At 40.5% G+C, this 20260-nt stretch overlaps 1 protein-coding gene and 2 long non-coding RNA genes across 26 annotated transcripts in view; 1 reads left to right on the top strand and 2 right to left on the bottom strand.

Annotated features, from left to right (window-relative positions):
- The window catches only part of SLC8A1 (solute carrier family 8 member A1), a 377788-nt gene that overhangs the window by 101083 nt on the left and 256445 nt on the right, over positions 1-20260 (bottom strand). The gene's annotated exons all lie outside the window — the stretch shown is intronic.
- On the bottom strand, positions 1522-13097 carry LOC140601473 (uncharacterized). Its single transcript, XR_012004484.1, has 2 exons — positions 12160-13097; positions 1522-6744 (listed from the first exon to the last, which is right to left on the bottom strand). It is a non-coding gene; the product is annotated as an uncharacterized lncRNA (long non-coding RNA).
- On the top strand, positions 12993-19847 carry LOC140601471 (uncharacterized). The gene is made up of 3 exons (XR_012004482.1): positions 12993-13029; positions 17609-17698; positions 19681-19847. It is a non-coding gene; the product is annotated as an uncharacterized lncRNA (long non-coding RNA).

The raw sequence follows: 20260 nt of genomic DNA, 5'->3' as shown, positions 1-20260 counted from the left end.
GAGGTTAGACTAAGTCAGGGCCAGCAGCCACCTACAGGCAACTCCACAGAACACTCATGTCTGATTTGTGGAAGTGACATCATCACTAGCCTCAGATCAATAGCGGCCAAAATTTAAGAACTCAACTGTAGTATGCCAGCTTTAAATCTTTATAATCTAAAATAGAGGACCGAGTTGACTCTTTCCTGCAGGCCCCCTCTTTGACTTCAGAATCAATGGCACATTTTCATTTCTAATTTCCAGCCTTGTCCAGTTCCTGGTGATATTAGCATGCATAAATAATTTGCTGGGGTGATCATAAAGCAACTCAGGAGTGAAAGCTACTGTTCAAGGTTCAAGATGTTGGGTCACCTGGGTGGCTCTGTCACTTAAACTCAGGTCATGATCCCAGAGTCCTGGGATTGAGCCCTGCATTGGGCTCTCTGCTCAGTGGAGAGTCTGCTTCTTCCTCTGCCGCTCCCCCTTCTCATGCTCTCTCTCTCTCTCTCTCTCATTCACTTACTCTCTCAAATAAGTAAATAAAGTCTTAAACAAAAATAAAAGTTCAAGATGTCTATTTAGAACTACATCCCTTGCACCCCATCCCACCCCATCCCCCTGCACCTATGGTCTACAGCCAAGAGAAACAGCCTTTCAAGACAGAATGTGTTTTACCAGTAGATGGAGTAAGTGGTTCCCAGTACCCTCTACCTGCTAGTTAATGCCATAGTCTTTCAAAAAGAGCCAAAGCCACCACCACCAACTAAATTATGGAACAATGTATAACTGCAGCTTCTGAAGGTAACCAATGACATGGATGGCTCTTGCCTGCCATGTTTTGTAGGAGAGGAATCATAGATCCATATATCCATATGCCCATCATATATCTGGATATATGAATATATATATTTATATTCATATCTCATATAGGGATGTATGAGTAATTGAAGGGAAGCAGTAGGACACAGAATAAACCTGGGGTACTCAAAATCCCTTCATTTCTTCACAATTTTGCCTAACACCAGCCTAACATCTGGGAAACAATCCCAAGTGCATTTTTTCCCCTTCATCTTAAATGTTTTTCAAAAGTGATCATTTTACTCTGTGGTTTGGTGAAAGGATGGAATGGGGGGGAAGTCCACTTCGCAGCTGGTACGACACAGAAGAGAGCTGCGTCAACTCTCAAAGGCTGCCAAGCCTTTCTTTTGGCAGAAGCACTGGGGATATTACACTGGGGATAATTTATCACGCTTGCTTTGGATGTTCCAAATTTGCAAGCTGTGGCTAATTTCCAGAGACAGCAAGGCAATAAACTCCACTTTCCTAAAAGAAAAACAGTAACCACACCACCTTTCAATTAAATGGGCCATGGAAAATGCACAGCCACAGATGATCATGGATATTCAGAAATCCTCAGAAAGCCTGAGTGTGGCCACTAGCGGTGGGAATAATGACTGTGTGCCTGAAGAAGCCTGGTTTCGTGGTTATTAGGAATTGGCACATGCATTTGCTTCTACATCTGTCTCTTTCTGTATATTTTCCTGCATGAATATGTACACACATGCACATGCAAAGCCTCACAGGTGCAAGACCAAAATGCACAAGTGTTAGGTGCTGGTGGAAGAATTATAGCCTCTTCTGCTATGAATCAGAAGTTTTCTTTACAGTCTCTGGGATCTGCTTTTCTCTACTCTTTCCTCAATATCCTGATGCCCTCAATGTGCCTCCTTGATCATCCAAGGCCCCTTGGAGCATGAAACAAACAGCACCTCCCTCTAGATCAGGAGCCATGTTGGAAAGTTTCCTTAATCCCCCAACTCTCCCTAAATATGTCTGTTGTCTTTTACATTTGCTGAACCAGCTCTTCAGAAACTGCCTTAGTGGATCATCTATTTGTATATTATGTGAATGGATCAGTATTTTACAGTATTTCCAGGCCAACATTCAAAGGAATGCAGATGGTGGGCATTTTGAGTGGGTGATTAGTGGGTAACAGGAAAGATATCTGAGGGGGAGAGTCTTAGCCCAAGGAGGAAGCCTTCTCAGATGTTCCTGCCACTTCTGTGGTCCAGGATCATGCCATCTGATTATGTTAACATCCCAAGTATATGTCCATTACAGAATCCAGACCAGGGCCACACTGTGCCTCTAACTTCAGAGGAAGCACAGCAACCCCAGCTGTGTGAGGGTTGCACAACAGAAGAACTCAAAGGTCAAAGAGGAGTACATTGTTTTTCTCCCCTCTCCAGTTCACACAGGGTAGGCTGCTAGCTTTTTGTCTCCTGGTTTTTGTTTCTATGGATATGTTAATGATTTCACAGGATCAATTCCTGTGGCACAGAGGAACAGCTTGAGTCAGCCTCCACTTTTGAGTTCAGGAACCCTGTAATGGCAGGCAGGGTCTCATGAATTCTGAAATGCACTAGAAATATTTTCCTAATTTCTTTTTTGTGCTAATTAGTATGGGTACTTCGACGGTTTCCCTTCCTTGACTTGCTAAAACATTCATAAAAGTATGCATATAGAAAGGGCTCAATATATGTTAGCTCTAATTATTTTTATCCGATAATTGCTGAAGTGAATCATATTTCATGGTTCCCAGCCCCCAAACCAATGGAGGTTCCCTTTTGTCTTTCATGATCCTAACGAACTCCTCTGCCGTGGTCTGTTACCTGACAAAGTAACTTGCGTTTAGGTGTTAACGGGTGATGATGGGTTGACGCAGTATGCCTCCCTAGTGCATGTTATTTCACGACCTGACCTCTCCTTCGGGCTTCTGCTGCTTTCAGGCTTCTCCCCTGTCCTGTACAGTTCCTCAGATGCCTTTCTTCTCAACCCTAAAGCTCCTTATGTTTGGTAAGTAGAGGTCATCTTCTGAGTTCAGAGGATTCCCACTTTCGAGTGAACTGTGACCCCAACCTCCACCTTCAACTGTGTGCAGGAGCCAACTTAAATAGAACAACAAGGTAAGGCTTTGCTAAAATTATCCCATCTGTCAGTCTGTGAAACCACTAGTTCGAAGATTTTAATCACAACATTGACACACATAATGCTAATTTCATACAGTTATATAACTTCACTGATAAACCCATCTAAGTTATACCTGCATGGCAACAGACCTGAGGTTGAAAAGTGAAACAAATTAAATGACCATATGCTTAATTTATATTTACCTAACAGCAAGCGTTTCTGTATTCTGAAATAAATAAACATGTGGTGAACGGATTGCATGAAAGCGTGTCTTCACATCCAAAACCAGTATTAAGAGGAAAGGAACAACTAATTTGTCTCAGTTGGGTAGTAAAGGGACACAGCCTTCAGAATGTCATGGGAGGTTATATTACAACTATTTTTGGTTATTTGAAAACTGACTGAATTCTGGCACTGTTATTAACTAAAGTATCAATTAATAACCAATTTGGATCTAAATTTCACTTCATCTGTATTCCTCCCGTCTTCTAACTATTAGGATGCCTGGACTACTTGACTTACGTTAAAAATGTCCTATTTCCTGTAGCTAGTTGTGTTTTGCTTTGATAAACTCATTGCAAATTGTGTGTAATTACTACATTGTGAACAAGGGAATGGCAATAAATTAGGCATTGCATTTTTGAATAAAATATAAGCAGCTTGAAAAAACTATTTCTGGATGACAACAAATTTGGCATGACCAAGTAGGTTAGAATTACCACTCTACATTTTTATTTATTGAATTTTATGTCTATAGAACAAAGGGGGAAAAGAGGAAGCATATTGTAGGCATTAGCCTGTGTACTTTTCTGATTTTATGGATGATCACATTTATCTAGGGCCTAGAATGCTTTATAAAAGATGAAAACATTCTTGTGGGAGAAAAAAACCAATTAACTTCCTTGCTTGTAGAGATGGGTAACCTTGTTCCTTGCATCTTAGATTTCAGCAGGACACCCCTATCTTTGGATGAAAAATGCTGACCGGTGTGTTCTGGGAATCTTGGCTCACCCCAAGGCTAATGAGCACAGTGTCCTGGCTGTGTGCCCGGTTTTTGTGGCAGGGAGTTACCCCCGAGTGCTTTTTTTAACTTACGCTAAAGTTTTGACTTAGAAAGCAAGATCTGCCAGTGCATCAGAGGAAATTGGGCTTTCCCTCTATAACTGTCAAACGCAAATCCTATTTCCACCTGCAACCCTGGATCAGCCTCCATAGTCTGATATAATCACTATATTTACACAAATCTCCATTGGTGCAGCTGAGGGAAGAGTACAGATAGGACTCTCTTAGTTTGGGGAAACTAATCTTTGTGACCCTTTCAATGGGGCTACAGGAGAGGGGTTAGCTGGTGGAGAGGAATCCTAAGGGGTGCGTGTGTGCACAGAAGAGGAACAGCAGAGCATGCAAAAAAAATTGGGAAAGTGAAGAAGAGTAGCTCTCACTTGACCTTGTAGGCTTCCTGCATGGGATTAAATTTCAGAAACTGGCTGAGGCTCACAAGAAGTAATCATAGCAATTGCCTTATCCCCTACTGTCATCACATGGCAAGTTCGCTGTGGGTAGGACAGCAGGGAGTTCTTCCCAAACATTCAAAATTGGTAATATTTTCTTAAATTTCTCATCAACCTCATAGACATGATTGGAAACATCAGAAATTCTCTGTCCAATTCAATGCTTACAGGTTATTCCAAAGCAGCAGAACTACAAATGCAATTGGCATGTGCGCTTGCAGTCTCCTTCGGTGACACTTTCTGATGTACAATAAAACTTACTGGTATTTTTTAATAAGCCTCAAACACCCCAATTACAAGGTACTTTTTCCCCTTCTGCCTTCATTCTAAATAAATTGTTAGCCTATCTCACGAGTAATGTCTTCTGAAGTCACTTTGGCCCATTTATTTTTTTTAAGTTTTAGAAATAGCCATAAAGGGGTCAAATCAATATTTTCACTAGCATTACTAAGTCCATAGGAGAGATGTTGTATAATTCAGTTTCCCATCCATGAGATGGCTTGGAAAATGTGATGCAGCCCCAGTACAGCTCCCTTATGACAGGATGATTTTTTTAAAAGCAGTCTATCCTTCTGGCAAAGTTTGTTTAGGCACAATTTGAAATTGCAAGTAAATAAGATGATTTTTGTCTTGCCTTAGAGAGATGGATCACTGTTTCTGAGGTTTCCTTTTCTCATCTCAGGCAAATGAGGCCCGAGTCCCTTTACTGTTCTTATATCTTTGAACCTGTGGCCTTGCAACTGGCTAGCAACGAACCTGAAAAAAAGAATAATCGTGGCAGGCCTTATGAGGCTTTTCTCTGGGGAAAAAGAAGAAACAGAAACAAAGGAAGAGGAGAGAGGCAGGGAAAGAGGAAGAGGGAGGAAAAGAGTGGAGAGAAGAGAAGATGGAGAGGCAGGGAGACCTGCAGGCCAGCTGGCCAGCTGATCCCGAGACAGGTTCAGTCTCACAGCCCTTCTGTTTTGTTTTTCTGACAGAGCAGTACTTCATTAAGAAAAAGGCACTCAGCTATTAATTTGGGCTCACTCTTCACCTGGCCAATGAAGTATAAGCATGTGCCATTTTGCGTCTATTTTAGGGCATGGATGTGGGGGCGGTTCAAACTCTGCTGGCTGGCAGCTCTCTGCATTCATCTCACTCTTCCCCGCGCTGCTGCCTTCTTTGTTCTTCCCTCTCCTGACAGGCTGCCTGACGGGTACAAGAACCGTGCGGAGTCGGAACAGGCTCACACTGGATGCAGGAGGCAAAGAGCTCAGGAATAGTCCCTTTCTTCTTAGTAGTTTAAAATATATATAAAACGTTTTCTTAAGAGAATGTCTGAATGCTCTTAAGTATTAGTCATTGCCATTTGGATGCTTTATCTGCTGAGAGGAAAAATTAAAATCCTCTTGTTCCCCTTATGCCCTCCGTCTCTTCCTAGGTTGTAGAAATGACAGTAGGGGGGCAAGTAGGGGGAGTAGGGGGAGAGGTAGGGGGCAGAGGGAGGCCCATTTGTAACTAGTCTCTGGTGCTGTATTATGCAACTTCACAATATCTAAGGTACTAAGTGTTGGCCTCAGGGGATGAAACAGCAATTAATGGGTTAGATACACAAATGATTCAATATGTTTGATTCATTTCCATCAAGTAAATATTTTTATCACAAGAACGACTTTTTTCCACTCATCTGTTGATCTGTTGGATTGTCAGTGTATTAGAAGTGAGCATATTCTGATTTACAGGAAAAGTGGGGGAGGATGAGCAAGAGGTTCACCCTGTCTTGGTAACCATCAGAGACAAAGCAGGAATGAACCTTGATGAACCAGATCAAGTCTTGCCCAGAAACCACACAGGGAGCCACGTCCCAAGTAGCTCAGCTATGAATATGTCCACCACAAAGATACTCAGGGGCCTGAGATTCTCATTTCATGGGGACTCATACAAGATATTTGGCAAGGAAATGACAGCTAATTGTCTAGTGAGACAGAGTCATTTTTTAAAAATTTTTATTTATTTTTGATAGTCAGAGAGAGACAGAGGCAGAGACATAGGCAGAGGGAGAAGCAGGCTCCATGCACCGGGAGCCCGACGTGGGATTCGATCCCGGGTCTTCAGGATCGCGCCCTGGGCCAAAGGCAGGCGCTAAACTGCTGTGCCACCCAGGGATCCCCGAGAGACAGAGTCGTTTTAACGGATCACTTAGCTCCTTACTATTTTCACTGAACAGCAAAGATCTGGGCTTATGAGATGAAGCTGTCTCCTAGTATCTGGTTGGGGTCCCAGAGAGTTAGAAAAGGTGGAGACCCTGTTAATGAGAGGTTTCAAGAGAGACAGAGTCAGAGAAGCCAAAGATGTACCTTGTCTCTCTTACAGATTTGGTAGGAATCAGACCTTCCTCAAAGCCCCTTATTAGGGACGCCTGGGTGGCTCAGTGGTTGAGCATCTGCCTTTAGCTCAGGTCATGATCCTGGGGTCCTGGGATCGAGTTCTGCATCGGGCTCCCCGCAGGGAGCCTGCTTCTCCCTCTGCCTATGTCTCTGCCTCTCTGTCTCTCATGAATAAATAAATAAAATCTTAAAAAAAAAAAAAAAAAGCTTCTCATTAACTTCACTGTTCAGAACTGGAAGATAGCAAGAACTCCGACTCCATCACTTTATGAGAAAGGGACCTGAATCTCATGGAGCTGGTAAAGAAGTCACAGCTGGAGAATAGGAATATTTTATATGTGCTTGGCACTGTGCTAAGTGGTTTGAGGTGCACATACCTCAGTTAATCCAGTGATTACCAGCCATGACCATGCATCTTAATCACCCATGGAAACAAAAAAATACATAGTTGCTTATGTGTTCCAATCCACCACCCACTAGACACTCAGATTCCTTAGGCTTTGGGTTAGAGTGAAACGCCTATAGTGTTTTGTTTTGTTTTGTTTTGTTTTGTTTTGTTTTAGCTGCGCAAATGATTCTGAGTTACTTCAGGGTTGAAGACTATTTGTTTAATTCTCACAATCCTTTGAGGCAGGAATATAACTCCATCTTCTGCACTGAGTGGGGCACTTGATGGGATGAGCACTGGGTGTTATTCTTTTTTTTTTTTTCTGGGTGTTATTCTATATGTTGGCAAATTGAATACCAATAACAAATAAATTTATTTATATATATATATAAACTCCATCTTCTCCAGGAGATAAAAGTGAAGTTCATGTCTTCAGGGGACTAGAACCCAGGTCTATAATTTCTGGTTCCTTGTTTTTTTCCGTTTAACACAACAGCTTTCCTGGAGGGCTGAAGGCTTAGGTTAGAGTGGATAACCCTGCGACTTCCAACTGTATTTCACTTTATCTTTTGAGTGATTGTTCCATGAGAAACCGAGGAATATATTTGCCAGCAGCAGAGTAAACAGAAAAGAGTGTAGGGATTTGCATTGTGGTGCTTTTAATGCTGGTTAGTTGTGTGACTTATGGGCAGGCCACCTGGTTCAGCCTCAGTTTCTCATCTGTATAATGGGAATGGCAAACAATATCTCAAATTGCATTTGAATATTAAATGAGAAAAAACCATATAAAGTAATTAAAATAATGCTGGAACACAGTGGTAGTGTGCGAACAGTTCACATTACTAAACAGGTCCTAATGCTTGTTGCTACATTGATGGCTACTAATAGTTTTCTTTTTGCCAGACAAGGGCATTTTTCCATTCTTTTATTCTCTCCCTTTTTCTGTAGACAAAAGAATGTGGTGACTGGAGAGAAGGCACTAGAGGTAGGATAGAGTCAGAGATCATAATGAATCACGCAGAATCTCTCTTAACCACCCCTCTCCCTACTCAGGATACATAATTTCTAGATATGGGGCTCAATGGGAAAATCAGGTTGGAACAGGGGATGCATCTTAAAACTGCATCTGTCTCTGCCTATCAAACCCTTTATTTTTTTCTCAGATGGAGACTGGTATGGGGAGGTGAAAGCCCCTCCCAAAGATGACACCACTCCTTAAGCATCACACTCTACCTTGGCCTCACTTGAATAAACAGATTCGTCTGGTGTAATCCTAGGAGCCGCTAGACAGAGACAAGTACGTTCATCACTTGAATGGTGAGCTGCAGCGTTAGAGTTTCTCTATTTATACTTTGTTCTGCAGGCAATCCTGATGCTTTTACATAGTTGGTGAGCCCCACTGGCTCAGCGAAGAAGGAAACAAGATGAGAAACAGTACTCTCATTTCTGTATAGGTAAATGATGAATTCACAAGCCAGCTTCACTTCCAATTGCTCTAGCTAACCTACCTATTTTAGATTACATGAGATGACAGTGCGTTTTATTGTTTTCCCTCTAAAAGTTGGGCCTTGATGACAGTCAATTTGCCAACACAGGGGAGCCTGCAGGATGATAGGCAGGGCAAGAGATGGTAAATCAGGCTGGCTCATAATTGCTCAAACTTAGCCTTGCTGAGTCGATTCAGAACTTCTGTAATTGCATAATACTCCAAGGTTCAAGAGGATGGATGTTTGGAAGCATTACATACCATGTATACACTCCATAGTGCAAACTTCCATGGTTTCAAAGATTAGCTTTGTGTTCCATACAAAATTGAAATTGAGGCTTGTGAAGTCATAGACTGCACGTGGGAGCCACACACCTGCTCAGGTATAGGAAAAGCCTAGAATGCCAAGGCATTTGAGAAAAATCTGGCTTTTGTATATAGACCTCACCTCTGGATCTTGCCTCCACAGAGGAGTCAGGTATAGACAAGTAGGATTCTGGAAAAGACCTGGATTCTCCTACTCTACCCCTTCCACTCTGGAAGCAGAGGAGAACCAATGGTGTAGGTATTTGACTGACTTGCATTTTGTTTCCTTTTTAGAGATGAAATGGAAGCATCTTTGACTAATGTGTCCACACTTGAATGTCCATAAAAGTAGCAAATGCTGGCGTCCAACTGTTAATGAATGATCTAAAAGATTACTTGGTGGCTTTTAGTATAATCCTGAAATGAGTTAATGGAAGTGCCACTAATGAACATCTATTAATAGGGGCAACTGATGTAACACAGCTAATGTAATGGCCAGGAGGTGTAATCAAACATGTGGATAAAGCAAACCTAATACTGTTCTGTATCAAAGTAGCTCGCTTGAAAAATGTAAAGCTAGAAAATGATCACAACTGAGAGACATTTTAACAACAGGGTCATTGCTTAGGGGGCTTACCTTCGAGTTTTATTATTTTTTTTAAAGATTTTATTTATTTATTCATGAAAGACACAGAGAGAGAGAGAGGCAGACACACAGGCAGAGGGAGAAGCAGGCTCCATGCCGGGAGCCCGATGCGGGACTCAATCCTGGGTCTCCAGGATCATGCTCTGGGCCAAAGGCAGGCGCTAAACCACTGAGCCACCCAGGGATTCCAACCCCCCCCCCCTCCACCTTTGAGTTTTAAATGGAGAGATGGACAGCTATACTTCGAGACCCTCATTCTCCATAGGACTTTTCTTGATTATTCTTAACTATTCTTTTTTTTTTTTTTCCTTAACTATTCTTGATTATTCTTGATGTCAAAGCTCTGATCATTTCTCTGAACTCTTATTACGTAACAAGGAGCTTATGCCTTTTAATTCAACAGTTAAATTTCTTTATGGTTCTTTGTTCTAGGAGTGTTGTAAATCATTAGCGATAGAAACCAGGGACTCTATCCATAATAGGATGTCTTCCCTAACTCTTTTCCTTCTCACCAAACTGCAACTCAGGGGTGAGTAAGTCCCATACTCTGGAATCTCATAGAGTGTTTTGTTTCTTTCTTTATATCCTAATCATACCACGTGCAAATAATCGCTAATGTATCTCCTTGATGAGGTTCTTCGGAATCTGGGCTTGTGTCTTTTATCTCTGATTCCCTACACCAGCACCAGGCTCTGCAGCAATGCCAGGGCAGTGCTGATTATTGTGACCAAAGAGATAATTGTGTTGTTCAGACTTAGTTTGTGCCTATGTCTTAGGCAATTCAGAGAACAAAGAGCTGCTCCCTGCCTTCAAAGGGCTTAGAGTCTAGACATACATACATAGAATTCAGATCATGCTGCCAAATGAATACCTCCAAGAGGAAATGTAATTAGCATATTTGTAATGTGTGCTTAAAATTACCTTTTCTCTTTCTAAATGAGGTCATTTATTTAAAAAAAAAGCCAATTTGCCTTGATTACTGCTCTTAGTAAATAAAATTATTGGCAGAGTTCTGACATAGCTCTCTTGTTATGAAATATGGAACTCTTGAGAGTCAGTCATTCTCCACCTAATTTCATCTCAGTGTAAAGGATACCCAAGCTCTGGTATCATATATGTGATATCTTTTTTTCTTCTTGCAATGGACACTTGCTTTAGCTATGTCTTTGTACAGACAACATACACACAAAGCAAGAACCAGGGATGTCTATGTGAGATGGAGTTCGTTTTAGCTTTTAGGGACACACAGCTATGTGGAAAAGGCTGCTGTCTACACTGGCATGACACTGGAATCTCAGCCAACTGGAAGCAGCTGCAGCTGCCTGAAAAACAAAGCTGGGGGACTTTGACAGCAGAGGCAAACGGCTGTAGCCCAAATCCCAGGGCATCAAAAGCCCTGCTGTGGGGCCTGGCAAAGGCACCAGTGGACTGGCATCACTGAACTTCATTTAATGAAAAGAGCCCTAGGTCTTCATCGTGGGCCAACTCCATTATTGCCATATTCTGGTCCTCATTAAAGGTTTGGGCAGCAGGGAGCTGTTCACATACAGAGACCTACTGCCATGTACGTGGAAAGCAGAAATGGTAGATGTGGCTAGAAGTGGTTTACAACAAACCTACTTTGTGTACAAATAATCGAGTATGCTAGATTCTACCACCAAACCATGGAGGGGATAACAGTGGTGGAATCATGTTACACCTAGACTTATAGACATTACTTGCTCAATATTTTATGTGAAGGGTGCTCACTTTTTAGTTCTTGCAAATAATGTCTTTTGCTAAGTTGCATCCCTTTTATTAACCTTTAAGAAAGGGAAAGCAATTTTTCTTTCATGTAGTCAAGCCATTACTGATTGAAAGGCTACTATGTGCCAGTCATGATTAATTTCATAATGGTTTCATATGTGTATATATATATATATATATATATATATATATATATATATATATTTGTATATATATATATTTGTATATATATATAATGGAATATATGTTCACATGTTAATAAATTGTATTTATTTTTATATGTAACCTAATAACCATAATCATGAAGATGACTGATTTCAACCTTTCATTTTGACTTACACTCTAAAAGCTGTTTACCTGGCTGCTGTTCACATATAAACTGAATTTGTTCCATGTACAATTAACAGGGGTAAAACTTGAATAGAAAAGGTGCCGGTTAGAGATAGCTAACGGCCTCTGACCCCACTAAGTTGCAAGAATATCATTTTCATAATTATAAAAATTAGGAAAATAAAAATGCCACTTCAGGGAAATATATTTTCCCATAAATAAAGATAAATTGTATTTAAGAACACAACTTGGGAACTAATTAAACAGAGCAAACACTTCAAAAAATCAATGGTCTGAGAAACCCTATAATTCTTTTCAAAGCTAATAGAACTTGTCCTTGCATTTATCTCTCTTTTGTATTTTCTGTATAGCAACAAAACTTCATTTGTTTAGTCAATCAAGAGTTAATGTCTACAAGACGCTCTACTGACCTGTCTCCCGAACAAATACTGATAGACCTGTGTTTCCACAGCACCACATCAGTGTTGTAGGTGCACTTTGTCTCCATGTCCTCTCCTGGAAGGGTTCACTATGATCTCCTGAGCATAGTCCGATGACTATAGTTTTCTAAAATGCTCTGGAAATAGCTTGGCAACATCTGTGTTGTGTAATACACATTATCTTTTTGCTCTTTTGTATTCTATCCTTGGTTTCTTAAGGAGCAGTAATTCGTGGGTAAAAGAAAGAGTATTAGGAAAAAGCACGTAGGTTGAAACTATGAATCACATACATCCATGAGAGTCCCATTACTAATGACTATGACGTTGACACAAAAAGCTAGGTTAGTTCCTGACTTATTCGATGGATTCAGACACTTCTGATCTGAGAAAAGTCTTAGGAGAACAGCCAAACAAAACTCATTATTCAGATTTGGAACTAAGGTCTAGAAAGATGAACTGATTCTTTTTTTTACAAGTTCCAAAGTTGGCACCAGAGCTGAGGCTATAAAATATCTCTAGGTCCCCAGTTTGGGATCTTTTCACAGATTCCAGGCTCAAAGACAAACCACTGTATTATGAGAAGGGTACTGGCTTATGGTGCACCCCAGTGACTCCAGAGACATTATGGGTTCCTCTAAAAATTCAGCTTTTACTAAATTTTGTTTGTATGTTTTTCCCATGTTGTATACAAACCCTCAGCTCCAAACAAACCCTGGGCACTTTTGCTTTCCTGCTGTTTTGACTTTGTTTGTGCCTTTCCCAGTTCTAGAATGCTCTGACCATCATTAATTCATTCTAGTTCCCTTAACGTACATTCCAGAGCATGGCTTTCATCCTAACAACTCATGCATTACATTTCAGGTCAGCTGAGAAGCACAACTTACATCTACAATGTAAAACAAGATAAACACTTGCTCTTATCTGCTTTACAATCTTAGTTCAACAAATGAGATGATTGTAACTTTCCATCTCAACTTTTACTTGATCACTAGAAGGATATACATGATAAGCAGGAGCACATTATGAATGACTCAGTGAATGGGAAATGTTCATGCGTGGTTCAATTTTCCTTTAAAATTATACGTAATTGAATGCTGTTTAGGATTAATGAGCCTATATAGACATTTAATATAAAATTCAATGCAAATTTTGTATACAAAGCAAATTCTGCTCTTTACCACATGTGCTTTATAGCCTACAAGAACAAGAGCTAAATGTACTTTTATAAATAAAAGGGTGACTCTGCTCTCTATTTGGAAGAGTCCCTTTGTCTTTGTTTGAAAGCTTCCTTCATGTGGGAGGGAGTTTTCCATATGCAGATATCTGCAGCCATATACGTAGAAGACAGAAATGATGGATATGACTAGAAGCAGTTTAAAAGAAACCTGTTTTGACGTACAAGTAGTTAAATGCTCAGACTGTATCACCAAACCAAGAGGGAGGGTAGAAATCAAGTCTGATCTTTAATGATCTGCCACATTTCTCAAGCCTTGCTTGATTCTCTGAACTGGACCCATAACTGCTTGCTAAAATCTTTCTGGTCTGCTTCGTCTTAGGACACATGATAAGGAATACTTAGTATTTGCAGAGGAGTAGTAAATGCCACCTATGCAAGAGATGTACTGGTTCTTGGCACAATTTTTTTTTCTGAACTGGAAAAAGGTGATATGAAAAATATAAAGCAAAAATCGAGTTAAATTTCGCAGAATATAATATGTGTAAATATAAAAGAAATGGAAAATATCCACTACCCTTTTGGCATTAACATCTAATTTTGGTGACAATACCTGACACACAACTACAGATCTCTTTTGGTGGCTCAGGACTCCAAATCTTCCCACTTTGTCTTCACAGGGAACATTTTGGAGGAATGGCTGTCTATGTCTTTCAAAATGGCTGTATCAGTGCTGTGTTTTCATCCCCTCTTTTTCTTTCTTCTTGATTCAAGGGCAAAATACTCATTCTTTTCTTCCGGGATTCACTTCAAATGGGTTTCTCCATCTATTGTGAATCTGGTACTCTCACTTTTCTCTTAAAATTAATTCTTCTGCAGAGCTCCTTACGTGGATCTCCTCCCCTGAGTTTTGGGCAATTATATTCCCTCATCTCTTTCACATAAATCTCACTTGGAAGACAAACCCCTCAGGTTAGACTGCTGTCGGGTGTGTGCATTTCTCATCGAGAGCCAGCAACACCTACATCAATAGCATCCACCTTCACTGCCACCTGCGAAAGCATCTTACGCTTTGGGAACCTATTTTCTTTTCTTTAGCATTTCTGTTTGAATGTGAATCTGGCCCAGGACAGGGACACTGGAGCCAGGCCTGGCTGTCCCTGGGCTCTGCCTGGGACATATAATGTGGGGGGCTCTGGATTAGGGACTAGAGTCGTTAGGAGTAAGATAAAGTTTCTGAGATCCAGGAGCATACAATCTGATAGAATGAGGCTGTGTGTCCTAAGACAGAGCAGGCCAGGAAGGTGTTAGCAGGCAATGAGGTCCAGCTCAAAGATTAAAGCAAGGCTTGAAACAGGTGGTAGATTATGAAAGGTCAAGTAGACAAAGCATCAGAATCTGGTTAGGTGTTTGTCGAAGTAGAAACCCCGAGGAGAACTTCGTTATGAGCCAAAAGACTCTTTGTGCTCTGTCTTCTGGACCTTCCACTCTATCTGGGCACCTAAGTCATAGGATAGTAACTAAAAGCAAAGAAAATCCGGGTCACATAGGTGGTGATGGGGTGCTTACTTTTGGCTGGCACATAGATGCTCCGATTAGAGACAAAGTGTGTTATTTTGAGAGAAATGGAGCATGTGAATATGGCACAGATCGCTATTTTTTGCTCTTTTGTGCTTACTTTAGCAGCACATATACTGTTTTTTTTTTTTTTGCTCTCCAACTTTTTTTCAAGGAATTACAAGGGATATATATTCAGAATGATGTGCTGTTTAGATGGCAGTTATCTACACACGGAGACTGGAAGTTAGGAGAGTAGGACTAGATGGAAAAATGAGGATTTGATGCATATTGTCAAACTGAATGGCCTTTGTGAAGCAGTCCTAACCACTTTATGTTACTGCCCAAATTCCTCTTCTGTTTCTTGCTGGCAATACCCCCTAAGGCAGAGCTGTGCAGTAAGTCTTCCAAATTCCTTGAATCTGCATAGTCTATGAAGTTAAGTGTGTTTCTATTACATAAAATAACTCCAACATTGTTCAAAGAATATCTTTTGTGAATTTCTTTTTCTTCTGGAGAAGATTAATGTACATCATTAGCTATAGAAGCCCTTCTCTCCTAAAAGTAACAATGTAGGTACTTAGGTGTTATTTGCAGTGGAATTTACCTTTATAGTGATAATTGCAGTAACCTTTTAAATGAACATATGCATCTACCAGAACCTGCACCTGTCATTATTGCCATGGAAACAGCTCCAAAACATAAGATACAATTCTATTATTGAGGCCATATAGTTTCCCAAATAAATTTTAATGAAATTGTAACAGGAAAAAATAAGAGAAGAATTTTATGGAGAATAATTTTAAATTATTTAGTGAAGTTTGCAAAAAATCTTACTAAAACCACATTGGTAACCTTCATCTGAATAAGAAATAATGGTCAGTGAATGTCAAGCATACATAAAGGAATATAAAGGAGGTTTATTTAAAGGTAAATGAAGCACCCAAATTTTACCTCTTTAAGTTTATCTTTAAAGATTTATTTTTTTATTTATTTATGATAGACACACACACAGAAAGAGAGAGAGGCAGAGACACAGGCAGAGGGAGAAGCAGGCCCATCCAGGAGCCCGATGTGGGACTCGATCCCGGAACTCCAGGATCGCGCTCTGGGCCAAAGGCAGGCGCGAAACCGCTGAGCCACCCAGGGATCCCCTAAGTTTATCTTTAACACTGTTTTCAATCACTATTCCTATCATTGGTTGAAGCATAGCATTAGCTGTCTGGTGGCACCTACTGAGATCATGGAGTTACCTGAAGATTTTTCTAGTTTCTGTCATCTTTGGGCTTTCTGTTGTTATATGTGAAACAGATTTAGAGCTATGTTACTTTCAGAGCTGAGAGACCTAAGAGATGTCTATTCCAGCTCTTTACTTTCCAGATGAGGGAACCAAGGTCCAAAAAGGTAAATGGCGTGTCCAAGGTACACAAGTTCATATGGCTGGACCAAAACTCAGGTCCCTGATTCTCCTCCCCACATACAATCACTGTGCTGCCTTGGGAATATGGCCCACCTCCCCACCAGGTAAAGCTGGTGCATTCTTTCATGGAGGGAGAAACTCAAGCTCTGGACTTGAATATCTGGGCTTTTATTGCTCAAAATCTTCAAAATGCACTAGTCCAATTTGTTAAATGAAATAAAATTTGAACTTCTCCCTTAAAGGATGCATCTACTTACAAAATCGATGGATTACATGGGGATTACTACTTTGCACTTTAGAAACTGAACTAATACTTTAATATAATTTTTAAAAGGGGAAGTTTTTTCGATTTGTAATCATTGCTTCATCTCTTCTTTACTTTGATGTCATGCGAATCAAATGTCCCAGGCTCATAATAAAGCCAACTGTGAAATCTGTGTACAGTTCCAAGTCAAGAGCCTGGGAAACCCATTGATAGGTCTGAATTTAAAGATATCTGATGATGGTTGGGATTTCAATATATTATTTTGAGCATGTAGTTATGGCGTTATATGTGAGGAAAGAAAGCCCTCACGGTCATAAATTATGACTAGGAAATGGGTACTCCCAGAGACAGAGAATACTTATTATGTAATGCTCGTTAAGGGTTGATGGTGTGGCAGGCTCTGGGCCGAGTGTCTGGCAGAGCCGAGGACTCCCCAGGCTCTAGGAGGCTCCTGAGACAATGTGTCATGTAGTGATGATGGGTGGAAAATACTCTCACTGTTCAAGATGTGGATTGTTTTGGCTTCCTTCGGGTTAGGCTTTTGGCACTTGAACTGGTCCCAATGTTACACCACAGCTGGAAAATGACATTATTTGGATTGGTTAAGAGGAGCTTTTGAATTGAACTCTACTGCAGCATTAAAGAAGGGAAAATGTGCCTGCCACATTCAGCAAGTCTTAGAGGAGACGTCTTTCTATTGTTCACGTGTTTGCAGATGAATATGATTATTAACATTTTGTATAGATATGCAGAAATATAAGACACTCAAGGTTATATAAATCTGTCTTACTAGAATAATTCATTCCATAAATATGTAGTGGGCACATATTCAATGGAACACTGTTCCAGTATGTACATGTGCATACACACACATACAGACACACTTGCGTGTCACTTTTAAAACAGAGATAATGAATTCCTTCCTCACAGGTATTATAAGACATAGCATGAGTAAAGCACATGGGGTGTAGAAGGCTGCCATAAATATTAATTCCCTTTACATTTCTTCTTTGCCATCCCTCAGCTTTGGGATATGAATAACCTTTCTGTCCTTCCAAATTCTGCAAACCACCCCCAACATGAGAGAGAAAGAAGAGTGTGGAGATGATCTGTTGTAAGTCCAATTCAGAGCCTGGGACACCCATGCTAAAACTTCTCCTTCTAAAGAAGGAGCCCATAGACTCTGGCTTGTCGCCTTTTGGATCCAGAAAGGATAGGAGTTTTTTTCATCATAAATATCGCCAACTTGTCCAAATCCAGTGAGAGTAGACAAATAGATATAGGTATTTTTTCTAACTATACAATTAATACATTTATGTTGTTGAATATTTGGGATAGAAAAAAATAATTATGTATAATACTATAATTCAAGTAATGTTCCACTGAACAATTTGGTGTATTTCCTATAGCTTGCTCTTGACTTTGGGGCAGACTCCTAAGAAATGAACACGATGGGACTATGCTATCTCAATTTTGACTACACATATTGTTATATATAGCAGCAATGCCTTATGACTTCCCCAAGCAGAGGAAAAGATATGTAATGTGAGAGAGAGAGCGAGAGAGGGTAGGGAGAGAATGTATATGAATACTGAGGAGCAATGAGTCCACTAGAACTTCACGACAAGCTGGAACCAAAAACATCAAATATATTTGATGCTCGGTCTTTGTAACTATCATTTTAGAATACAAACTAAGACATAAGGGTAAGAAGTCTGCATGTCATGTCACATTTGCAAATAAAGCTAAAATGGCTTTGTGTAACTTGTAATCTCACTGTTGTCCTGGATATTCCCCTATCAGGCCACCTTGTGTTTATGTAGCTTCTCGCTATGGCATGTGCTCGGAGCAGAAAAGGATATAATTATAAATCTCCATCCACTAACAAGAACAATGGTTGCACCCAGAAACCAGACTCTCCTTCTGTGAAGCTCTACATAGGAAACGGAATGGTGTAGATACCATTTTGAATGTCAAAGGCCTAAAAATGTTAGGAAAATGGCTGCCACTGGTTCTTTGTACCAGGCACCTCTTTGATCATTTACTCATGGTATTACTTTATCCATCCTGTCCCAAGCAAACCGAAGACCAGAGATTTTAAGATACCATGCTTATAATTACTCAACAAAAGCAAAAGACAAAGAAGTATATGATCATAGTGCATTTCAAGACTTTCTAGGCTTACTTAGAAAGAAAAGAAGCTAAATTTGTGTCTCTGAGCAAAGTAAGCCAGTCTAGAAGGAGAAACTTGAAATGCAGAGTATACTTTGTGCTATCTCCATTTGATAGAAGCAAAGCTAATGAGGTTCTGCTCTTTTTTTTTTTTTTTTTTTTTTTTTTTATTTATGATAGTCATACAGAGAGAGAGAGAGAGAGAGGCAGAGACACAGGCAGAGGGAGAAGCAGGCTCCATGCACCGGGAGCCCGATGTGGGATTCGATCCTGGGTCTCCAGGATCGCGCCCTGGGCCAAAGGCAGGCGCCAAACCGCTGCGCCACCCAGGGTTCCCCGGTTCTGCTCTTTATATCACGATTATTATGACTGTTTTTCTAAATCCGGCATCTTCGAGAAGATAGTGCAATTACCACAAATCATTTGTTCCTTCAACAAACATGCATACAAATGCCTACTGAATGCCAGTAAGAGCAGGACCGGTGACATGGAGGTGTCATTTCATGAACCATAGTTTCTACATTAAGTAGCTACAATGATTTGGATACTAAGGAACTAAACTAAACTTTTAGAACAAACTAAGGAAGTATTTACTGGAGTTATTTCCGACTCAAGGAAAGAAGCTAGAAAAATTTTTGAAGTCTAAATTTCAACATAAAGTATTAGTGACATCATAGCTTTAGGGTAGGTTTTACCTGCTTTAGATGAAGAAATACATTCAAATGGAACCTGTGGCCCATAACCTCACTCTGGGAAAACCGACAAAGAAATGCAAAATTACATCAGTGCTATATAGCTCCTGAAGGGTAGTATTGCACTTCTCCTTTCTGATGGATCCACCTGTGCCCTCAAAGTATATTCACAGTGGAGAGGGCACCAACTCCGCTGTGCATTTATAGTTGAATCTATTTTTTTCCCTGACAGAGAAAAATATTCCGATGGGAGAAGAATTTCCATGCTCTAGGGCTTCCCTCTGATAAGTCTTAAGTGCTGGCTAAAGAAATATTTCCAAGACCTCAAGAGGACCACTTGAATCAGGAGCAACGTAAGAGGAAAGTAGGTAGAATGGGGACAGCTTGCAGGCAGATTGTGACATTTCTGAGTAATTACTGAGTGCAGAAGGTTCTGGAGTTGGAGGGCCAACTCTCCATCAGCAGTCCGCCTTCTCTGATACGAAAAATGAACATTTGAGCAATTTAATGGAAAGCTGTGAAAACGCAGCTGCAAGCATTGCATTCCAGTGAGATTGCTTCCTCTAAGCTTTCCTATTTAGAACATGTGAAGCCTTCCAGACTTTCTCCCTCGGGGATTAGAAAGTAAGCAGAAGCTCTGGGCCCTTGGCTTTAGCAATGGGTGGTGAACCAGGGGAGAGTCAATGCAAATGAAGAGGGCCACAGTCTAACCATCATCATTGCATTTACTGAGCACCTACTATGGGAGAGTCTTGTTCTGAGCGTTTCACATCTGTTATCTCTTTAAATTTCCCAACAACACTAAGGTAATG

This window comes from Canis lupus, chromosome 12, assembly GCF_048164855.1.
Source record: "Canis lupus baileyi chromosome 12, mCanLup2.hap1, whole genome shotgun sequence".
Classification (NCBI taxonomy): Eukaryota; Metazoa; Chordata; class Mammalia; order Carnivora; family Canidae; genus Canis; species Canis lupus.
This window is presented reverse-complemented; position numbering and strand designations above follow the sequence as displayed.